The sequence below is a fragment of the Lemur catta genome, chromosome 1 (assembly GCF_020740605.2).
Source record: "Lemur catta isolate mLemCat1 chromosome 1, mLemCat1.pri, whole genome shotgun sequence".
NCBI lineage: Eukaryota > Metazoa > Chordata > Mammalia > Primates > Lemuridae > Lemur > Lemur catta.
The window spans coordinates 196,364,682-196,385,400 of NC_059128.1; the positions used below are offsets into that span (position 1 = coordinate 196,364,682).

At 37.2% G+C, this 20,719-nt stretch overlaps 1 long non-coding RNA gene across 1 annotated transcript; it reads left to right on the forward strand.

Annotated features, from left to right (window-relative positions):
- Nucleotides 1–11,385: 11,385 nt before the first annotated feature.
- LOC123641717 lies at nucleotides 11,386–20,099 on the forward strand. The gene is made up of 3 exons (XR_006736336.1): nucleotides 11,386–11,402; nucleotides 17,182–17,241; nucleotides 19,984–20,099. It is a non-coding gene; the product is annotated as an uncharacterized LOC123641717 (long non-coding RNA).
- The last annotated feature ends 620 nt before the right edge of the window (nucleotides 20,100–20,719 follow it).

Sequence of the window (20,719 nt, forward strand, 5' to 3'; positions counted from 1 at the left end):
ATTTGTACCTTTATAGTTTATTATTTTCACTAGTATTCAAATCATTTAAAATTTATAACCATTAAACTAAAAAAATTAACATTGTTAGATATTTTAGTATTAATTTATTAAATTGAAAATTATTTATTTGTTAGCTCTTTCAATTGCAGAATAAAACAATATAATATGCTTGGAGAAATAAGAGTGGTATGTACTCTCTTCTTGTTCCGTGATGTGAATACAAACAGGAAGCACAAAATATATTTTTCTAAACTAGCTTGAAATCTTTTTTCAAGAGCTGGCACATACTTTGCATATATGGTTCTCAGCTGTTGGCGTGTTTGTTTTTAAGGACAGGATATAGTACTAACTTCCTACAATTTTAACTCATTTGAAAAATATGCTTATTCCAAAAGTTTTAATGGCCAAAGATAAAACTAAGAATCATAGACACAAATAGCAGGAAATTTTAAAGCTCTATATGCTTTTTGCAAGAAAACTTCGCTTATTTTTCCCAAATGCCTTTGCAAATGAGACAGCATTCATGATAAATAAAATATGTCTAAAGATCACATATTAAATAGGTGGTAGTTAGTCCACGGTGCAATATTCTTCACTTTTTCTAAATTATTTGGAAACACTTTCTAATGTCAAGGAATAGCTCATTTATTTATACTTAGATTAGATAATGTTTTAAAAATGATAATGCACTTTTGACTAAGAAATTGCTTAAGTAAAATTATATGACTTGTGACTAACATGGTGTGCTTTTGTTTTTAAAGGAAAAAATACAGTTACGTTCATTGTTGGGATATATTTATAGAGCATTTTTATTGTTAAGTTATGCTTTTAGAGCTTTAGGAACATTTGAGAACAATAATCAGTAGTGTGTAATGGTATTGTTAGTGGAGTCCTTTCTATTGAATTTTCAAGATGTTGTAAAATGAGATTATGTGAGTAGCACCTCTGGACACTTTTTCCCATCATTGTGTTGGTATCAATCGCTGACTTCCACCATTTCTCCCGGTATTAAATAGAAACACTGGTTCCCACTGCCTTGATTGGAGGGTTTATAATACATGACAGAACTGATAACCCTACTGAGACTAAGCATTGTGATCTTATGAAAGCTAAATGAAACCTGCAGCTCCAGAAACCGACTCTAATACAGACCTGAGAAGGTACAAGAAGATGTCGTACTTTCATTTCTTATTTTGACTTAGTATTTCTCTCCCCAGGCAAATCTAGCCCAGTGAAGCAGTGTGAAACCCTTTGTCTTGTTTAGCTACAGCCACAGTCAAGCAGCCATTCTACCGGCAGAGGTAACCTTTGCCAGATGCCAATGCCAATGCCTCATTGCAGAAGGTGTGGCACATGATCACTTACTGTGCCTGGACAGATTACCAGCACACACCGGATCAGTTTGCAATTGGCAGGGCTCGGCAGGGTTGGACATTGAACCATGTTTGAAGAAGAGGTGTCTATTCCTGGCTCTGCCCCTATAACCATGGAAAAAGCTTTTTCACATTTACTTCTCAGTTTCCCACACAAAAATAAAATAAAATGAAATTTAATAATCATTGACTCTCTTCTATAAGGACTTTTGGGGATCGGATATTAAAGTATCACCTAATCTGATATATTTACAGTGGTATGCCAGTTCACGGGGCCTGGCGGCAGAGACCAATAGATCTACAGCTAATTATTGGCATTTTAAAGATTTTTGCTACTTTCTTATCATGCTTACTGGTCATGAGTAGTCACCAATATCCAGAAAAACAGAAGTTGCAGGCTCTCTACTTTCCACTCTCTAGACTAATCTTAAGAAGGCATCTATCTCAAAGTAGCCTGGGAAAATGCATTGTCAGTAGAGACCTGCTACCTATAACTGCATTTTTTTATACCTTTTCACCTCTCATTGATTCCTCTTCCAAATCCACCCAGTATTCTCATTGATTTAGAAGCTTAGCCCCTACCTCACTTCCATGCATTGCTTGGTGTGTTTTGGCTCAGGAATCCCTGTTCTTCTCTCAAAATGTTTGATATTTTACATTTCGTTTTGATAGGAAAATATCTACTAGCTTACTCCTTAGAAAGATCATAAGATAAGGTTTGAGTAGCTGGTAATAACTTAATGTCATTACTTGCCTTGCAAAAGTATTTTCATTGTACCAGGTGATAGTGTCTCAATCCAAAGAATTTATTTTTAATGATATTTTTTCTAGAAATGTATTCATGCTTTTAAAAAAAGCAGAAATATAGGAATTTTCTTAAAAGAGATTTAGTTACTACAAAGTTACAGTGGATAGTGATAGCCTTATGTTACTCCGAGCTTGTTAAATCATACATGAAGTGTTGCATTTAATCCTGGGTCCTTTATTTTAAAAGCACTGACAAATCATAAGATACTCAGATGAGTGTGATAGACTTGGGGAGAGGTCTGGAAATTGAATTATGTTAAGAACAATTAAAACAACCACTGATGTTTTGTGTGGAGAAAGGAAGACTTGGAGAGGAGACACCCTATGATTTTCAATGGACAGTAATATAGAAGAGGAATTAGACTTATTCAACACAGTTCCCAAGGACCAATGCACACAAGTTAAATAAAGAAAGATGCAGCTCAATGTACAGAAGAAAACTACCTCCTCTGTATCTGTTAAATAGGAATCTTTCTCGAAAGAATATCTAATACAGACATCAAATGGTTGCAATGAACAAAATCCCTATCTAGCATAATTATTTTTTTAAATGGATTGTTGAAAGATAAAAGAGATACTTGCAGAACTTAACTGTGGTCAGTATAGCCAGGCTTCATGGAAACCAAAATAGTGTCAAGCATATCCTCTCCCTACCTTTTTTCTGGGGAACCACATCGTCTCTTGCCTCCCTTTTCCTCCTTGAGTCTGCTGCATTCTTCTCTCTACAGAATGGATTACCCTACAGTATTTCCAGCTTCTGTGCCACCATAATTTTAATTTGTGTGTGGCTCTTGTTTGCCATAGCAACAGCTCTATTATCATTTCTATATTCTCTTAGCATTCCAGCACCCAGCAGCATCTCTCTGCCTCTCTGGGTCTTATAGTTCAGACTATACAGCTATAAGACTATAGTTCAAGTTCTTCCAACAGAATTTCATCAATTCCTCTCGAGTCCACTTACCCATACTTGCTCCAATTTGCTGTGCCAAGCAGGTTGGGTCTACCAATTACCAATTTGGTCAAGACCTTCATCCAAGCACTGGGAAAGGGGGCAGATTCTTTTAGGAGTATGGGGACATAATCACTAATATGCCTAGAACATGACTGTGAACTCCCTCCTGTTAAAATTGGACAAAGATTGAATAATCATCCTATGGCATCTTTGTATGACTAGATACATTAGGAAAATTATCTATAAAACACTTTCAACTTTTAAATTTCTATCTTACAAATTTCATAAGTAGAAGATCTTAAGGGGAAATTTTTGCAACTTCTCAGATCACACCAAGTAGGTGACTGATTACACTACCATTTATCCAGCCAAGTGTTTCCCATTTTAGTGTATGTGCCCACTATTTACCCCGTTGCTCTAGCCAAAAATCTGGAAGCCATTTTTGGATCTGCTGTTTCCTTCACTTCCCAAATCCAGTCATTCAACAAGCCCTGGCAATTCTACCTCCTAAATAGTCCATTATTTCCTGGACTTTTCTTTATCTCTACTGATGCCACCCTAGTTCAAGTCATCACTGTTTCCCATGTAAAGTATTTCAAATGTCTTCTAAGTTGTGTTCCCAAGGTCATTCTAACGGCATTCTCCACACTGAAGCTAAAGCAACTTTTTCAACCAATTCTGATCGTGCCATCCCCTGTTTAAAAATTTATCAGACTCTAAGTTTAAAATAAAATATTCTTTAAGAATATACACAGTTGGGGTTTTGCCAATCTCTCTGGCCCATTATGTACCACTTTGATCCTTGTTCTCAGAGATTTAGGCCATACAGTTTACTTTAAAAAAAGGAAATACACCAAGTTTTCTATCTCCTCAAGAACTTTGAACTTGCTACTTCTTCTACCAGGAACACTTTGTTCTACAACCCTTAGACAAGATAACTTCAATTCTGCCTTCACATTTCAAATTAAGTATTATTTCAAATTACGTATCATTTCTTCCTGTTGAATGTTTGCTCCCATGGCACACTGTTTTCGGTTTTTTGCAACATTCATCTTAGTTGATTTTGCTAATTCAATGTCTATCTTTTCCATCATAGTATAAGATCAATGAAGATGACTGTTACTGCTTCCAAAGCAAAGATAGTGTTTGACATCACTAGTATAAACATTTGTAGAGAGAATAAATTAATGGTAAGAGTAGATCTGATACTGAAAATGTAAAATTCTACCTTTCTTATATTTTTATTCATAGAGATGATAATAACTTCACACCTCTTGAAACCTCAAAACAAAATTAGAGAAAGCAAGACACTTTATGAAAATTTTAAAAATCAAGAGCATATTTTCTAAGTGTTCAATTATTTCTCCACAGAAAAGAAAAACAATAAAAATTTTATGTGGGTTATGTTTGATATAACTAAACATTGGCATAAAGAAATGTTAAATTCGTACAAGCAAAAAAAAATAACAGATCTTAATTCTCTCAAGAAATATATTTATCAAGTGTTTAATATACACCAGGAACTGGTCTAGATATTTTAGATATAGGGTGAAAAAAATAGAAACTTATTCCTGCTCTCGTCGAGTATACATTCTATTATAGTAATATAGCATAAGTTAGTCAAACGCACAAAAATAGGCAGAAAAATTAAAACATTGAAGTATTCACCCAGACTTGGCCAAATTTTGTAAACCTCCTAAATATTTCTAACTGGACCTACCAAACAGGAGTGTTTTCTCTCCTATCCATGAATCCTCCTCGAGAATCTCCTAAATGTTGCAGCGAGACACAAGAATGAGACTTTGGATAAATGCTAGAGCAGAGCTAGATGTAACATCTTTGTGGATTTGCTGCTACTGAGATTTATTTCTAAATAGGTAAATTGAATTTTGATAACTTAAACGTTTCAAAGTAACCAAAAAGGCTAACATTCTCCTGCATCATGCCCTAAATAGGTTTACAAGAAATGCATTAGTTTCAGCGATCTTGCTCCTCTTCATTTCCTCTAACACCCACCGTTTAAACTGAGGAGCGATGACAAAGCTGGGTGGCAGACAGACCATGGAGGACACAAAGTTCCTAATGGTCCCCAGATCAGATTGGTTATGGGAATACGTGAGAAGCTAGATGCCAAGAGTTGAAAAGAAGCCATGGAAAATGGGGTGATACTATATCCCTTTTAATCCCTTTTGTTTTAATCCCAGGGGATTCTATGTTGGTGCAAATCCAGACAATAGACTCTGCAAGAGCAAAGTTCACAGTACAATAGGTGCTCCGAAATGGATGTCAATGCAAGAGGAAATAGGGCCACTTAGAAAACAGAATGCTGCCTTTTGTCTTAAAATCCAAGCCAAATTTAACTCAAAGAAGATAATTCTGAGCATAAAAAGAGGTCTGTGGCTTCCTGCATTGGTTCAATCAGAACCCACAAATATTCCTAACAAAGCTCATCAATGCTACATCTAATAATACTAAGAAGTTAGTAATGAACTTATTCATTCATTTGCCAAATATTTATAGGGCCTACACTGTATAACAGGCACATTTCCAGACACTGAGGATAAATGATGAAATTAAACAAACCCTGACCTTACATAAAATACAATCTAGTGTGGAAGACAAAATTATAACAAATAAATAAATATATGTCTAATATATTATCAGATAGTGACAAGAGTAATGAAAGAAAATATAGCATTGTCCGAAGATAGAGTGTGCCTGAGGGGGAATGCAGATGTGGCCAGTGTGTTAACGTGACACTTGCACTAGAGAGGAATGGACCAAAAGAAGCATGATCAGAGAGGAGTCTGGAGAGGTAGGTGGAGTTCAGATGACAAGTGTGAAGGGTACTGTGGGCCTTGATAAGGTTCTGTGGTGGCTTGGACAAGAGTAATAGGAGGTGGTGAAAAGTAGTTAAACTCTGGAGATAGTTAGATAGATGTTATAGCTGGACTATCATTTATATTATATTATCACATTATTTATAATATGTTATCTATCTATCTAATCATTGGTTGATGGTTATTATAAAGGTCCATCTCCTTGCCTTAATTCAGGACAACTCTAAGGACCATCCGAGTTCCAGAACTCCTCTTGTATTTGTTGAAGTCTTGATACAATTGCATAAAAGTTCAATTTTCCCTCTGCACAATCTTTCTTCCCGTGCCCCTCCTCCCCACAAGTGTTCATTTTGACATCATCATCCATAAACTACTTATATGTAAATCTCTTTCTCAGAGTCTGTCTTCCAGGAAACCTGACACTTGGTGCCAGGACTGGTCAAACGATGCAGGCCCCAAAATGAAATTTTGCAGGTAGATCACTGCTGGCCAATTGACAAAGAGGACCCCATTAAGGGCATATAAGGAGAACACTCATGGTCACTGGTTTGCAGTAGGGGGTATGAATGTTAAAAGTTTCATGGATTGTAAACTTGGATGGGGTGCTGTGATAGGTGGTCTCTAAGTAGGTCCTCAGTGAGCCTCATTTCCTGGTCTTCAGGCCCTAGTGCAGTTCTCTCCCACATAAAATCAGGGTGTTTCATGTGTCTAAGAGAATACTGCCAAAGTGATAGTGTGACTTCTGAGGCTAGTTTATTAACATATGGAAGCTTCTATCTTGCTATCTCAGATCACTGTCTGTGGGGGAAGCCTCCTGCTATGTCATGAGGACATTTAAGCAGCTCTGTGGAGAGATCCTGAGGCCTAACCAAACAGCGAGCAATATTTGCCAGCCACATAGAAGTGAGTATTTCAGCTCCAGTCAAACCTTTTCATGATTACAGATACAGCTGATGTGAGACTGAACCTCATGACAAACCTCAAGCTAGAGACCATCCAGACAAGCCAATTCCAAATTTCTGACCCAAAGAAACTATGGGACATAATCAATGTCTATTTATGTTTTAATTCACTAAATTTGGGAGAGGGTATAAAATTTGTTATGCAGTAATAAATAACTAGTACAGATACCAACAGAAGGGAATATGCTGAAATGTGCAATATAGCATATCTTTAAAAAATACTGGTGAAATAGTAATTATAAGGACTATTAAATTGTATGGCTACTGATGTGGGCAATGGATGCATTCATTGGAGAAAGGAAATCAAAGCCTTGCCAGGATTATTCATGACTTAAAGACTAAGTGTGAAAATCAATGGACCTCTTTGGCAACATATAGAAAGACCCTTAGCTCCTGCACCCAGAAGGCAGAAAAAGCTGAGGATTCATCCTAGAAATTAATGATAAGAGTAATAAAGCTCCAAAAGAGATAACTTTTTAACATGGCAGCTCTGCAATGTCAAGGTCAGGACCCTAGGTGTGAAGTGCTGGGACACGGGGCCTTAGAATGGGGATATCAGGGTTGATGCATGAAAACACCTTGAATCCCCAGGTTCTCCTGAACTTTTTGGACCTGCATAAGTGGCCCATCTTCCCTGTTCAAAGCCAGTACTCTTTTCTTGTCTGAAAATCATGCAAAGGTGTGTCTGTAGGACAACCCATAGCTCCCCCAGGATCTACCTCCCATTATGTCTTCTAAGCTAATCAGTAGCCTAGTCTTATACAAGAGGGATATGTTCCAAGAACCCCAGTGGATGCCTGAAACTGCAGATAGTACCAAACACTATGTACACACCATGCTTTTTCCTATACATATATGCCTATGATAAAGTTTAACTTATAAATTAGACACAGTAAGAGATTAACAATAACTAATAATAAAATAGAATAATTATAACAATATGCCAGCATTACTATTCTTGCACTTTGGGCCATTAGTAAGCAAAATAAGGACTATTTGAACAAGCACAGCAATACTGCTACAGTTGATCTGATAACTGAGAAGGCTGCTAAGTGCCTACTGGGTCGGTAGCGTATATAGTGTGAATATGCTGGACAAAGGGATGATTCAAGTTTTGAGCAGAACAGAGAAGGACAATGTGAGATTTCTCCATGCTGCTCAGAACAGTGCACAATTTAAAACTTATAAATTATTTATTTCCTGAATTTTCCATTTAACTGAGGCCCTGGAAAATGAAGCTGCAAATGAGGGGGAAATACTGTAACTGGAATTGAGCTTCAAGGTAACCCAGTGAAGGAAGGCCTGGAGTCCGCTAAGGGAGAAAAGGGTGTGACAGGACCTAACCAGCATATACCAACAGATGGAAGGAGAATATGTACAAGATTATATCCTGCGCATTCTGGATTAAGAAGAGTGGAATATAAAGTTGGATGAGGAAGAGTTCATTAATATGGGAGCACTCAACCATTACACAGGATTTAATACCCTGGCAAAGGATCTTGGGAGGCAGAGCTAAGATAGCATTTGGGAGTTCGTTCAAAGTTATGGCCCATGCTAAGTAAAATACATTTACCAGAGTGTTCTGGCAGATGAGGAATAATAAAGAAACACGGAGAGAAATGGGCATGCTACAGTGCATGCATTTCACAGGACTGGAAAGCCTACTAGATGACTCTTCCATGGGAAGGCCAGGGAGCAGTTCCCAAGATGATAAGAAATGTGCAGGTCAGAGGAGAACCAGCATCACTGAGGAGCTCAGAAATGGCTGTTTTCTATAGGCCAGGGCTTGTGGTTAGGAGATGCTTCTATAGAACTGTGCTTCCTGGTAACAATGGGGATGATGGGAGCTGAAATAATAACAGAAGCAAGGTAGGAGCAATTATTGTAATGAGCACCAAGATTAAGGTGACAGCTGAGAGTACATCTAATAGTTATTGAAATGTTTGTTTTTTACCTTTTCCAAGGGAGTGAGCTCAGTTCTGGAAACTGAGCAAGAGATGGACCCTAGAGGATGATAATAGACTATTAAAAACTCATCTAAGTAGTAGTCCCAATTGTGCCTGCTGTGACAGGTAAATGGTACCATTGCTAGAGTAGATTAATAACATCTCAGGTGCATTCTATATGGTCACTGATCTGGTGGACACATTCTTTTCTAATCTTATCAGAAAGGAATATCAGGAACTGTTCAATTGACTTGAGACAGACAATGGTATTTATGTACAACCTTGTCCTCAGGACTTTGTTTACTCTCCCATTCCCTGATCAAAGGACCTGGACCGTATGTATAATCTGCAGAAAATCACATTGTTCTACCATATCAACTATGTCATCTTAATTAGAATAGATCAAAAAGTGGCAGGTATATTGGAGATCTTGTTAAGACACATGCATTCCAGAAAACTGGAGATGAACCTAATAAAGATTCAGAAATCTGCCATATCAGTGAAGATTTTGGGGGTTTAATGATCTGGGACATGCTAGAACTTCCTATACAATGTAAAGAACAAATTACTGCATCACACACCTCCCACCACTGAAAAAGAAGCAGTAAGTCTCTAATAGGCCTCTTTGGGTTGTGGACTCAGCATATTCTACAAATAGGGATACTATTCTGATTCAAATACTAGGAGACATAAAAGGTTGACATCTTTTAGTATAGCCAGAGCAGAAAAATTTTTCCACAGAAGTTATAAGTTACAATGCAAGTGGCCCTGTTCATTGTGCCACATGCCAGAAGACTCTATGGTATGAGAGGTATCTGTGAAGGGCAGATAGGCTGTATGGATTTTAGGGCAAGCCCCAGCGAATATCACAACATGGATCCTTGACGGTCAGGAGCAAAGCCATGCCATTCACAAATGAGAATTATGTAACTCTTGGATACTAGCTCCTGACTTGCTACTAGGCCATAGTAGATATAAAGCACCCAACCATGGGATCTCAAGTGACCATGTAGCCAGAACTGCTCATTATAAACTAGGATCTTCCAGACTCACCAAGTCATAAATTTGAATGGATCCAACAGTAACTCATGATAAGATGGAAACATTGCACTCACGATTGTGGTGAGCAGGGCCAGAAGTCATAAGAAAACTATGTAAGCAGTTGGCTGAGACCCCCATAGCATCCAACACTGCTATACAAGCATTTCTTCATCAGCTCACACCTATGGCAACATGGTGAGAGGAGGGAGACCCCATACAACAAGATGAGAGAGGAAGAAGTGCTGAGTTAGGTTAGCTGATGGATTGGCTCATTTTGTGCGTGCAGGCCAAAAATGAACTATAACTGCATGACAGCCTCACTCATGGGTAATACTTAAAAGGAGCAATGATGGAAAATTCTCCTAATGGGAAGAGCTTTGGGCAGTGAATATAGTCATCCTGGTCATTGTATCATCCATTTCATATGGAAAAATAAGTAGTCCAGGTTAGAATGTATATGGTCTCATAACTAATTTGATGGTTTACTATGGAATCTGAAGGAGAAAGACTAGAAGTTCGGGAACAGGGAGTTTTAAGAAAAAGGAATATGGATGGATTAATGCAAGTGGTTGTGAAGTGTGAAGAACTTCATATTACATACTATCACTCACAAGACAATATTTCCCACAGAAAAGGCCCTAAACAACAAAATGGAAAGGATGACTCATAAATCCAGAAACAGAGAGTAGAATGGTGGTTGCCAGAGGCTGGGAAAGGTAGGGGAAATGGAGAGATTTTGATCAAAGAGCACAAACGTTCAGTTATAAGATGAATAAGTTCTGAGGATCTAATGTACAGCATGGTGACCATAGTTAAGAATACTGTATTGTATACTGTAAATTTGCTAAGAAAGATATTAGCATTCTCACAAAAAGAATTTTTGAAGTAACTATGTGAGGTGATGGATGTGTTGATTAACTTGATTATGGTAATCATTTCACAATGTATATGTATATCAGATCATCACATTGTACATTTTACAGATACACAGTTTATTTGCCAATTAGACCTCAATAAAGCCAAAAGGGGAGAGAGAGAGAATGACTCAGCTGAAGTCAGCCAGCCTGCTCACCAGCAGCCCCAGCACTTGCACAGTAGATGCAGGAAGGGGACGGTGTGATGGGAGGAATCCACGCTCTGCCTGGGACCACAAGCCTGAGCCCCGCCTCACAGAAGCTTAACTAGCTACTTCCACTGTCAAATGTCCAACATACCAGGAATAGAGACCAATTGAGTCCTCTTTATGGCACCATATCTCAAGGACATCACTTTTGGTGGCAAGTTGCAATATTGGACCTTTTCTACCTTTCATGGGGCGGTAACTCATCTTGTACAGAATCAACATGTATTTTAAGTATGGGCTTGCCTTTCTTGCTTGCAGGACCTCAACAAGCACCACTCTCTGAGGTTGTACCGAGCTTTATCACCAACATGGGATCACACACGACATCATATTGGACCAAGGGACACTCTAGAGCAAAGTAAGTGTGGCAGTGGGCACATGGCCATGGCATCCCTTGGTTATTATCACATACTCCTCCATCCAGCTGGCCTGATAGAATAATGAAAAGAGTGCAGTTAAGGGGCCAGCTTGGAGATGATATACTATGAAGATGAGGTCTTATCCTGCACGGGATAGGATACTTCCTGATGCAATATATAACCTGAATCAATGACTTTTATGCAATGCTCTGTCTTCAATATTTAGGATACCTGGGTCTAAGCATCCAAGGAATGGAATTAGGAGTGGTCTTACTCCCATTTCTCCCACTGACTTGGGAAATTTGTGCTTCCCATACCTGCAAGTTTAGGGGCCCTAATACCTAGAGGGAAGTGCTTTCAGCAGGGGACATTATATAAACTTCAAGTTGCAGTTGTTGCTTGATCAATTTGGGCTCTGTATGTCAAGAGACCAAAAGCAAAGAAAGAAATCACTATGCTAGTAGGGATAATTAACCTTGGTAATCAGGAGTAAGGAAAGTTGCTGCCACAGATTGGGAGCAGGGAAGAATATATTTGATGCTCATGTGATCCACCTGGGTGTCTCTTGATACTCCCATGCTGCTTTCAATGACAAATGGGTAAATGAAGTAGCCACGGACTGAAAAAGGCATGAGGACGAAGAGACCAGACCTGTAAGAAATGAAATTTTGGGACATCCCCCTGAGGTAAGTCACCTAGACCAGCATTTGGGTCAACCAACAGAATTTAAAATGATGGAGGTGGGAGAGGATGAGTATCAGTTGCAGCCTCAAAACCAACTGCAACAGCAATGATTAATGCTCATACTGCTAATATTCACCTTTTAAGTTTCCTTAGGAAAAGACATCCATCAGAACTGTGAAGGAGCTGTCCCCAGAAGTGGATCCAGGCAATGCTGAGCATGGTCTCTATTGAATACTAACATGTACTATGCATGTTTCTCCATTTCGTCAGCCCTTCAGCTACTAGAAATTGCCCTCAAATGAAGGCAGTCTCCGTATCCAAGTCCATGCTCCCTCCCTGGAACAAGTCCTTATCCAATGACCAGTTGATGCTGGGATATAAAGGACCAGATTCCCATCATTGTAATTTGAGACAACTGTAAAGGCTATTTCAGCTCCAGAGCTCTCCATAAAACAGGCTGAGATCTTTGTTGTGACTGCACCACAGTACAACTTCCTTCACTACCATAGGTGTTGATTCCAAGAGCAATCCCCATAAAAGTCCTACATATAAATCTCCATTTCTAAGTCTTTCTCAGGAATCCCTGCCTACACCACAAGATTAGCTATTATGATTATGATTATGATTGTACTAGGCACTTAGTGTATGTTAATTTAATTCTACCTCTAAAAAAGTAAACTGTAAGGTTAATATTAAAGCAAACCCAGGTCAGGGTAGGTGGCTCACCGCTGTAATCCTAGCACTCTGGGAAGCCGAGGCAGGAGGATCACTTGAGCTCAGGAGTTCAACACCAGCCTGAACAAGAGTGAGATCCCATCTCTACTAAAAATAGAAAAAATTAGCCAGGCATGTGGTGCATGCCTGTAGTCCCAGCTATTCAGGAGGCTGAGATAGGAGGATTGCTTGAGCCCAGGAGTTTGAGGTTGCTGTGAGCTAGGCTGACACCACGGTACTCTAGCCCAGGCAACAGAGCAAGACTCTGTCTCAAAAAAAAAAAAAAAAAAAAAAGCAAAACCCATTACAGTTTTACAGTTGAGAAAACTGAGACTTAAAGAAGTTAAATACCTTACCTATTATCATATAGTCTATAACTGGTGGAGACAGGATTTAAAGTAGGTCAGCCAATTTCTCAAGCCTATGAAGTTTTATGACCTAGTATTGCTGTCAGAGGCAGTGGTATGAACAAGGGTGTATATGTATGTGTGTGTGTATATATATATATAGGACTTGTACTGAGTATTTCATGAAGGGTAGTAGTGGTAGTTCCTGGAGTTTGGAGGCATAAGGAAAGGTAGGAAGAGATACACCTGAGAAAGACAGAAGAGTTCAAATTGGAATAAACCATGAATACCACAGCCAACATGGATTTACCCCTAAACTGAACCAGTTCTGTAGAGTTCTCCACTATTCTCATCCCCAAAAGGAAAAATATTATGGCTTCTTGACAAGGCAAAAGCTAATGGAAAAGTTACATTTGCCCCCTTAATTCTGTTATATCATTGCCAGGTATAAGAAGCGGCAGGGGGATGGAGGGAGAAGTGTATAGCAATAGCATAGAAAGAAATCCAAAACCCTCCTCCCCAGGGCGTATGGGGCCAGGGTGCCAGTTGTGGAATGTTGCAGTCCTATCCTCCTGTGTTTATTCAGCCCTGGGGCTGAGGTTTGCCTTGGAGTTGTAACCTTTATAAGGGGTTTGCTTAATGACAGAATTATTCAGCTGCATACCTCACCCCAATTAGAAAAAGGCTGTTTGGATTCTAATTGACCTTGACACAAGTCTGCTTAAAGAGATTCCCCAAGAATTATAGAGCTACTTTCAGAGTTTGACTTGGCCAGGAATACGAAATGTAACACGGTTTTTCGAATTTTCTGCACTTACCGTGAAACGACCAAGCCACAGGTATCAAACATGCTTTGTTTTTGTGTCATAATCACATTACAAATTGAACATTTCCACATGTGCGAGTTGGCAAATCTTAAATGAATGATTATGAAGATTGTAATTACATATATCAGGTATATATGGCCTACATATTTTCACTCACACAAAAGTGCATTTTCCCCAGTCCCTAGACATCCAAGTATAGTGTGTTTATAGGATGTAAAACCATCATCCTATATATAAACCAAAAATGTATATTTTTAAACAGTTATTGCCAGGTCAGGTGATAAGTCGACATAATATTTGGAAGGTGTAAATACTAGGAAGGGATAGAGATTCCTAAGCTAACCATGAGGAAATGACTAAGAATAATAGGTTGAAATCAAGAAGAATATAAATTGGACTAAATGTCAGGAGAAGAAAAAATAAGCTTCCTGGCTACAATAACTGTTAGGGCATGAAATAATTCTTAAGGGAAGTAGAGATCTCTTCCTTACCCAGGACTTTGGAAATGAGGCGTGTATTCTTGGAGTCCTTTATAACAAGCTGTTTTGCTTGGGGAGAGGAAGGAGATCTTTTCCATTTCTATTTTCTGTGACTTGATATTAAGTAAAAATCTCAAAAATAATCATGTAATTGCCCATTAAATGTTCACCAAACTGCCGTTGAGCGTGATCCTGTGTTTACCTTGTAATGAACATTATGTCTCCTTTTCCTTCACAGCCAAAAAAATCCCACAGTCATGCAGTTTGTAACAACCAGGAATTTTTTTCACTCCAAACTCAGCTTAGTCCACAGAGCCACTTGGGGGTCTTGCACTCATCTCTGAGCATCTCCCCCGACCACTACAGTGAAGACTTTCCTTATTTGTCTCAACCCTATCTGCTTTCTCGCAACAGGGACTGTTTTCTAGTTCACAGAGAAAGTGAAAGCCTTAAGCCTGAGCACTATTAAACTCCCTCTCATCCACTTTTCAGGGGAGATGCTTGTAGCATGTCCCCGACCCTATTAACATTTTGATGTATTTCCTTCCAATGTATATGCTAACTTTTACAAAATTTTAATTGCAGCTTATAGAGAGTTCTGTTTTCAACATTTTATTTTAACATGGTATCATAAGAATTTTTCCATGTTATTTCATTGTTTTGTAGCATAGCATTGTAATTTTCTTTAAAACATACTACTGAAATGTTTTTACCAGGAGCATGACATGATCAGACCTGTGATTTGAGAAAATAAAGCTGTTAGTGGTATAAAGGGCTGATGGGAGTGTGAGCAGACTGGAACGAGGGAAACCAGGCAGAAGTCTGTTTGATCAGCCAGACGAGAGCCAACGACAAGAACAATGTGAAGCCAGCGAGGAAAAAAGAGAAAATGAAGGCCCTGGAACAGATACAAGAGAACTTTGTGAGGAAGAACTGGCAGGCCTCCGTGAAAGATTCCATGTGGTGGATTAGGTGGAGGCAGGTGTCTATATTAGATGAAGTTGCAAACCAAAACACAGAGGAAACATTAGGGAGGGCAGTTTTATGGAGAACAATGAATTGAGTTTGTGCACTAATATTACCATTTGGGGAGTCTCCAACAAGCAGATAATAGTTGAATGATTCAGAGTTTACTAACTATGAAAAACAAGTTAGTAATATATAAAGGGCATATATTGATTTCAGTAGTCAAAACTGTCAAGGGAGATTAGAAAAGTTTATATATGAGATTCTTAGGCTAAGTATTACCTCTAAGAGAATAAGAGTTAATAAAAAAATAAAATGTAATGTATTGATGATCTATGAATAATATTGATACCATTATATATAAAATATATTTATCATAATTTTAAACACTTAATTGTGAGATATCTAGTAATTATTATATGACTATATTGGGAAGATGAAAGGAAGGAATATGGAGGGATCATATAGGACAGTTAAATTCTTATTTTCCATAACAGGAGTCTGAAGATAGTATCTAAAGCTGAAACCAATGAATAAATAGCAATATAAGAATGTTATTTATCAATGAGTATTTAAATATCTAAAAGGCTTGAAATTGTATGCATATGAAAGTGGAAAAGGGAACGAAATAGGAAAACAATGGATTTTTAAAGTATTTATTATAAAATAGGTAAAATAGTTTGAATTTTAAAAACCTGATAATAATTGAATAGCAAGCAGATAGGTAAGAGCCTATATCTACTTGTACATATATATACATAGATGTCAGCGTAATTTAAAGCACAGCTTGAAAAAGGCACAAATTGTAAGTGCCTGCTCAATGAATTATCATGAACATCATGAACATATCATGGGTAAACGTACTCATGTGACCATCACCCAGGTTAGGAAATGGAGCATAATTAGCACCCAGAAATTCCTTTTAATGCTGCATCATTAATCCTTCTCTCCCATTCAAAAGTGACCACTATCCTCACTACTATTAATGCAGATTAATACTGCCTGTTTTTTAACTTAATATAAATGGAATAACACAGTATATATTCTTTTGCATCTAAATTCTTTCACTTCAAATTATGTTTGTGAAATTCATCCATGTTGCATGTAGCTGCAGTCATTAAATTGTAATAATATACACTATCTTCCTGTATTCAAATACCACAGTCCTTGCTGTAACCATCTATTCTATTGTTGCTATATACTTGGATTGTTTATAGTTTAGAGCTATTATGAATAATGTTGCTGTGAATACATTTGTCCTGAATTATGGTGCATTTATGCACACATTTCTATCGAGTAGCTGGATCATATGGCATAGCATATATTCAATTCCAATAATGTTTAAACTATTTTCTGAAGTGGTTGTACTACTTTATGCTCCCACCAGCAATGTGTGAGAATGACCATAGCTCCATATTTTACCAACTCTTGGTATTGTTAGCCTTTTTAATTTTTGTAAGTCTGGTTATGTGTGAAAGACTGTCCCATTGAGGCTTTAATTGGTATTCCTTGATTACTAATGAAGTTAAATATTCAGATACCCTCTTTTGTGAAGTGTCTAGGTCTCTTGCCTATATTTCTAATGAGATTGTCTATTTCTTTCTTAATGATTAGTAGGAGCTCATTATATATTCTGAACACAAATTATTCTAACCAATTACCCTTTGGGTTAGAACTTCTATACCCCATTTAAGGAGGATTTTCTACATAATAAGTCATAAAGATATCTTAACTATATGTTGTCTCAATTTTTTTGTTTAGCTTTTTCTTTTAGGTGTAAAATTCACCTGGAATTGATTCTATATTTTGGTATGGTATGAGGTAGGTATCAATTCTCCCTAAATTAGTTTGTGAATTTCATTAGTCCCAGTTGAAAAAAACTAGTCAACAGGACTTTTTGAAACTCTTTAAGCTGATTTTAAACTTCAACTTAAATGTAAACAGGCAATAATGGCCAAGAAAAAGTTAAATAATTAAAAGGAATTGGCCCATTAGTTGTGTAGGCTGTGCCCTGAATAATTTTGAGGAGTGAGAGAGAGGGAGGTATCAATAGCCTGATGGTTTATATATAAATTGTCCTGAAAATGAGCTATGTACTACCTACGTAATTGCACAGGAAAGCCCTGACCCTACAATAAAAACTATTATAAAGCTATATTGAATAAAAATGTGTTATTGGCTTATCTGTAGGTAGATTGATTAATAAAAGAGTGAAAGCCACCAAAATGCATATAAAAATCTCATATATGAAAAAGGGACACTTAAAATTCGTGGTAAAAAGATCAATTATTATTAAATAATGTTGAGGAAACTAAACAGAATCTTTGACTTATAACTGTACCTTACAATAAAACAAATCTTAGATGGTACAAAATATAACTTAATAACAAGTGCAGAACTTCAGTCTATGATGAACACACTGAAAAAGACAGAAAAGATTGATGGATTCACTACAAAAATAAGCAATCTCTGCAAGGGTAAAATAAAATATGGCAAAAGGTAAGCTAAAAATTATAATTAATGTAATAATAAAAGTCTATTTACTTAAGTAAAGGGCTATATGGAAAACAAAATCAATAACCCAATACAAAAATATGCAAAGGATAAAAAGGTATAACTAAACAGACATCTTATACAAAAGGAAAAACTAATGATCTTACAACATATGAAAAGTTTCACACAACCTCACTTGTAATGAGAGAAATGCACCACATTTGGTGTGGGGAAACAAGCACTCCCATACACCAGTGGTGGGAATTCAATTAGTGACAACTCTCTAGATACGAATCTAATGCCCATACGCCTTTGACTCTTTACCAAGATATTAATTATTGTTTCCAATAGAGAAATATTGGAATTGCCCCTAAATGTCCGTTGTTATGGGACTGGTCCTTCAAATTATGACACAATGAAATATTATGTATTTGAAAAATGAAAGAAGTAGAGAAGAAAGTGGAAAGGAGAACAAGAAGAAGAGAGCTTTATTTGAATTTATATGCAGTGATCCCTAAGATAATTAAAAAAATTCAGACCTATATAGTATGCTGCCATTTGTGAGAGAAACCAAAAGAGTAATATGCATATTTTCTAACAAGATATCCAAGAATTTTATAACAGGATTTGCATCTTTGAAGGAGAATCAGGTTGCTGGGATACAAGGGAGGGAAGAAAATACTTTTCACTATACTTTTTTTCCACTTTTGAATTTTTACCAGGAAGAGATATTACCTATTAAAAAAGATGAATGAGATAACTTAATAAAAATTAAAAAGAGAAAATACCATGAGGATTACAGTGAAACTCAATACTGACCATTTATTGCTACTATTTACTGAACATGGATTCTGCACCAAATTCTTCATCTGCATCATTTGTAATCTTCCCCCAAACTCTATGGTAATTATTACTATCCTCATTTTACAGTCGAAGAAACTAGGAATCAAAGAGATAAAATGACTTGCCTATGGACATGTATGAGTTAATAACAGGGCTATAATCTTTGCCTAGGTGTGTCTGGCTCAAACCATGTGCATTTTGCACTGTGCTTCCTCTTGCTATGACAAGTTTATCCTAGTTTTGCTAAGATTCTCTTTAAAGGCAACTTGATGATGCCACATCCTGCTGGCCAACTTCTAATCCATCTTTCATTTCACTTGCTCTTTGCATTCCCTTTTCACCCTTTCCTACTCACACAAACTCATGTACACACAAAAATGACTTTGTTTGGAAAGCAACCACCTACCATGAAATGACCCAGAACCTTGCACTGTTCCATGGATAATTGTAGGAAACCAACGAATAGTTTTCTCGTTCAAGACATATGTGAGTAATCGGTCAAAGTTAAGTGGCATCCATCCTACTCTGCATAGCTGGACTGTTCTTGCAACCCTCAGCCCTTGCATTCCACTGCAAAGTGTTTTGTTTACACAGGCAAAATCCTAAGCACATGGATATATCTTAGGCTGTCTTCATGATCAGACTCCAAATATTCAAAAGACAAGAAGCAGGACACAGTTGACATAGAAAAATGTAATTGCTGGTAAATCAGTGGAAAAGTAAAATAGCATTCCTTGTCATCAGGATGGAAAAGTGATTGAGTGCACAGCCTTTGGAGTCAAATACATCTGGGTGAGTTCCCAGCTCTTTTATTAACTTGCTGTGTAATCTTGGGTAAGTTTCCCAACTTCTTTAGCTCCAGTTTCCCAGATGAGAAGATGGGAGCAATAATACTATCTATCTCATGGGCAGTATTGTGAGGGTTAAAAGAAAGAAAAACATTATGTTTAGTGCTGGATACATGGTAAGAATTCAATAAATGATAACTATTGTTTTAGGTATATTTGAACACACTACTGACCAAACCATCATTATGTTCTATTTTCTCTTCCTACAAAACATATTCAAAATGAGACACTTCTTTGTATCTTCTATACCTTGTTCCCTGGGTATCTGGTCTCCCTGATTCTACTCTTTCACCACATGTATGTTCTTTATACACTGCTCCCTCTACCTGCTACACTTTTAACCCAGATCATTCATAGAGGACTTTTTTCCAATTTGCAGGTCTCTACATGAATGTCATCTGCTCAGAGAAGCTTGCCTCAACCAAAATATCATCATTGTTTCTTATATCCCCAGAGCCTAAAAGAATTCTGAATAAATACTTGCCCTTCAAAATATTACTGTGCTACATTGCATAATATCATGTAAGTTTTTTTAAGAGACTGGGTCTTGCTCTGTAGCCCAGGCTGGAGTGCAGTGGCTTGATCATAGTTCACTGCAGCCTGGAACTCCTTGGCTCAAGACATCATGTAACTTTAAAATATGACAATAAAATATACAATAAAAATTTTATTGTATGCTGAGTAACTGCTACCTTAATATATTTTTGTCTAATCATCCTAGAGCCAATTGTTTTTAATCATTTTCTCGATAAGGAGATTAAAGATCAAAGAGTTTATTAATTTTTCTCAGTGTATTTAGATGAAGATACATCTAAAGTATATGAAGAATATTGTTCTCCTTTTAATTTTTCCTAAAGTTTTCATTGCATTCAAGAAAAAAAAAACCTCAAATTTAAACTGTGTTTCTTTAACATCTCTCTAACACTTCCCAGTATTCCCTTTTTTCAATAAAGAAGAAGTAGAGCAAGAGTCCACGGTCTTAGGTAGGCAACAATGTTGTATTAAACAGGAAAACTAATAAGTTAGGTTTTGCTGTGGGTAAAAAACATACCCAAATATGTTAGGGGCTAGGATGAACAGAAGTCAATCTCTTATTCCCAGTGTATGTCCTATGT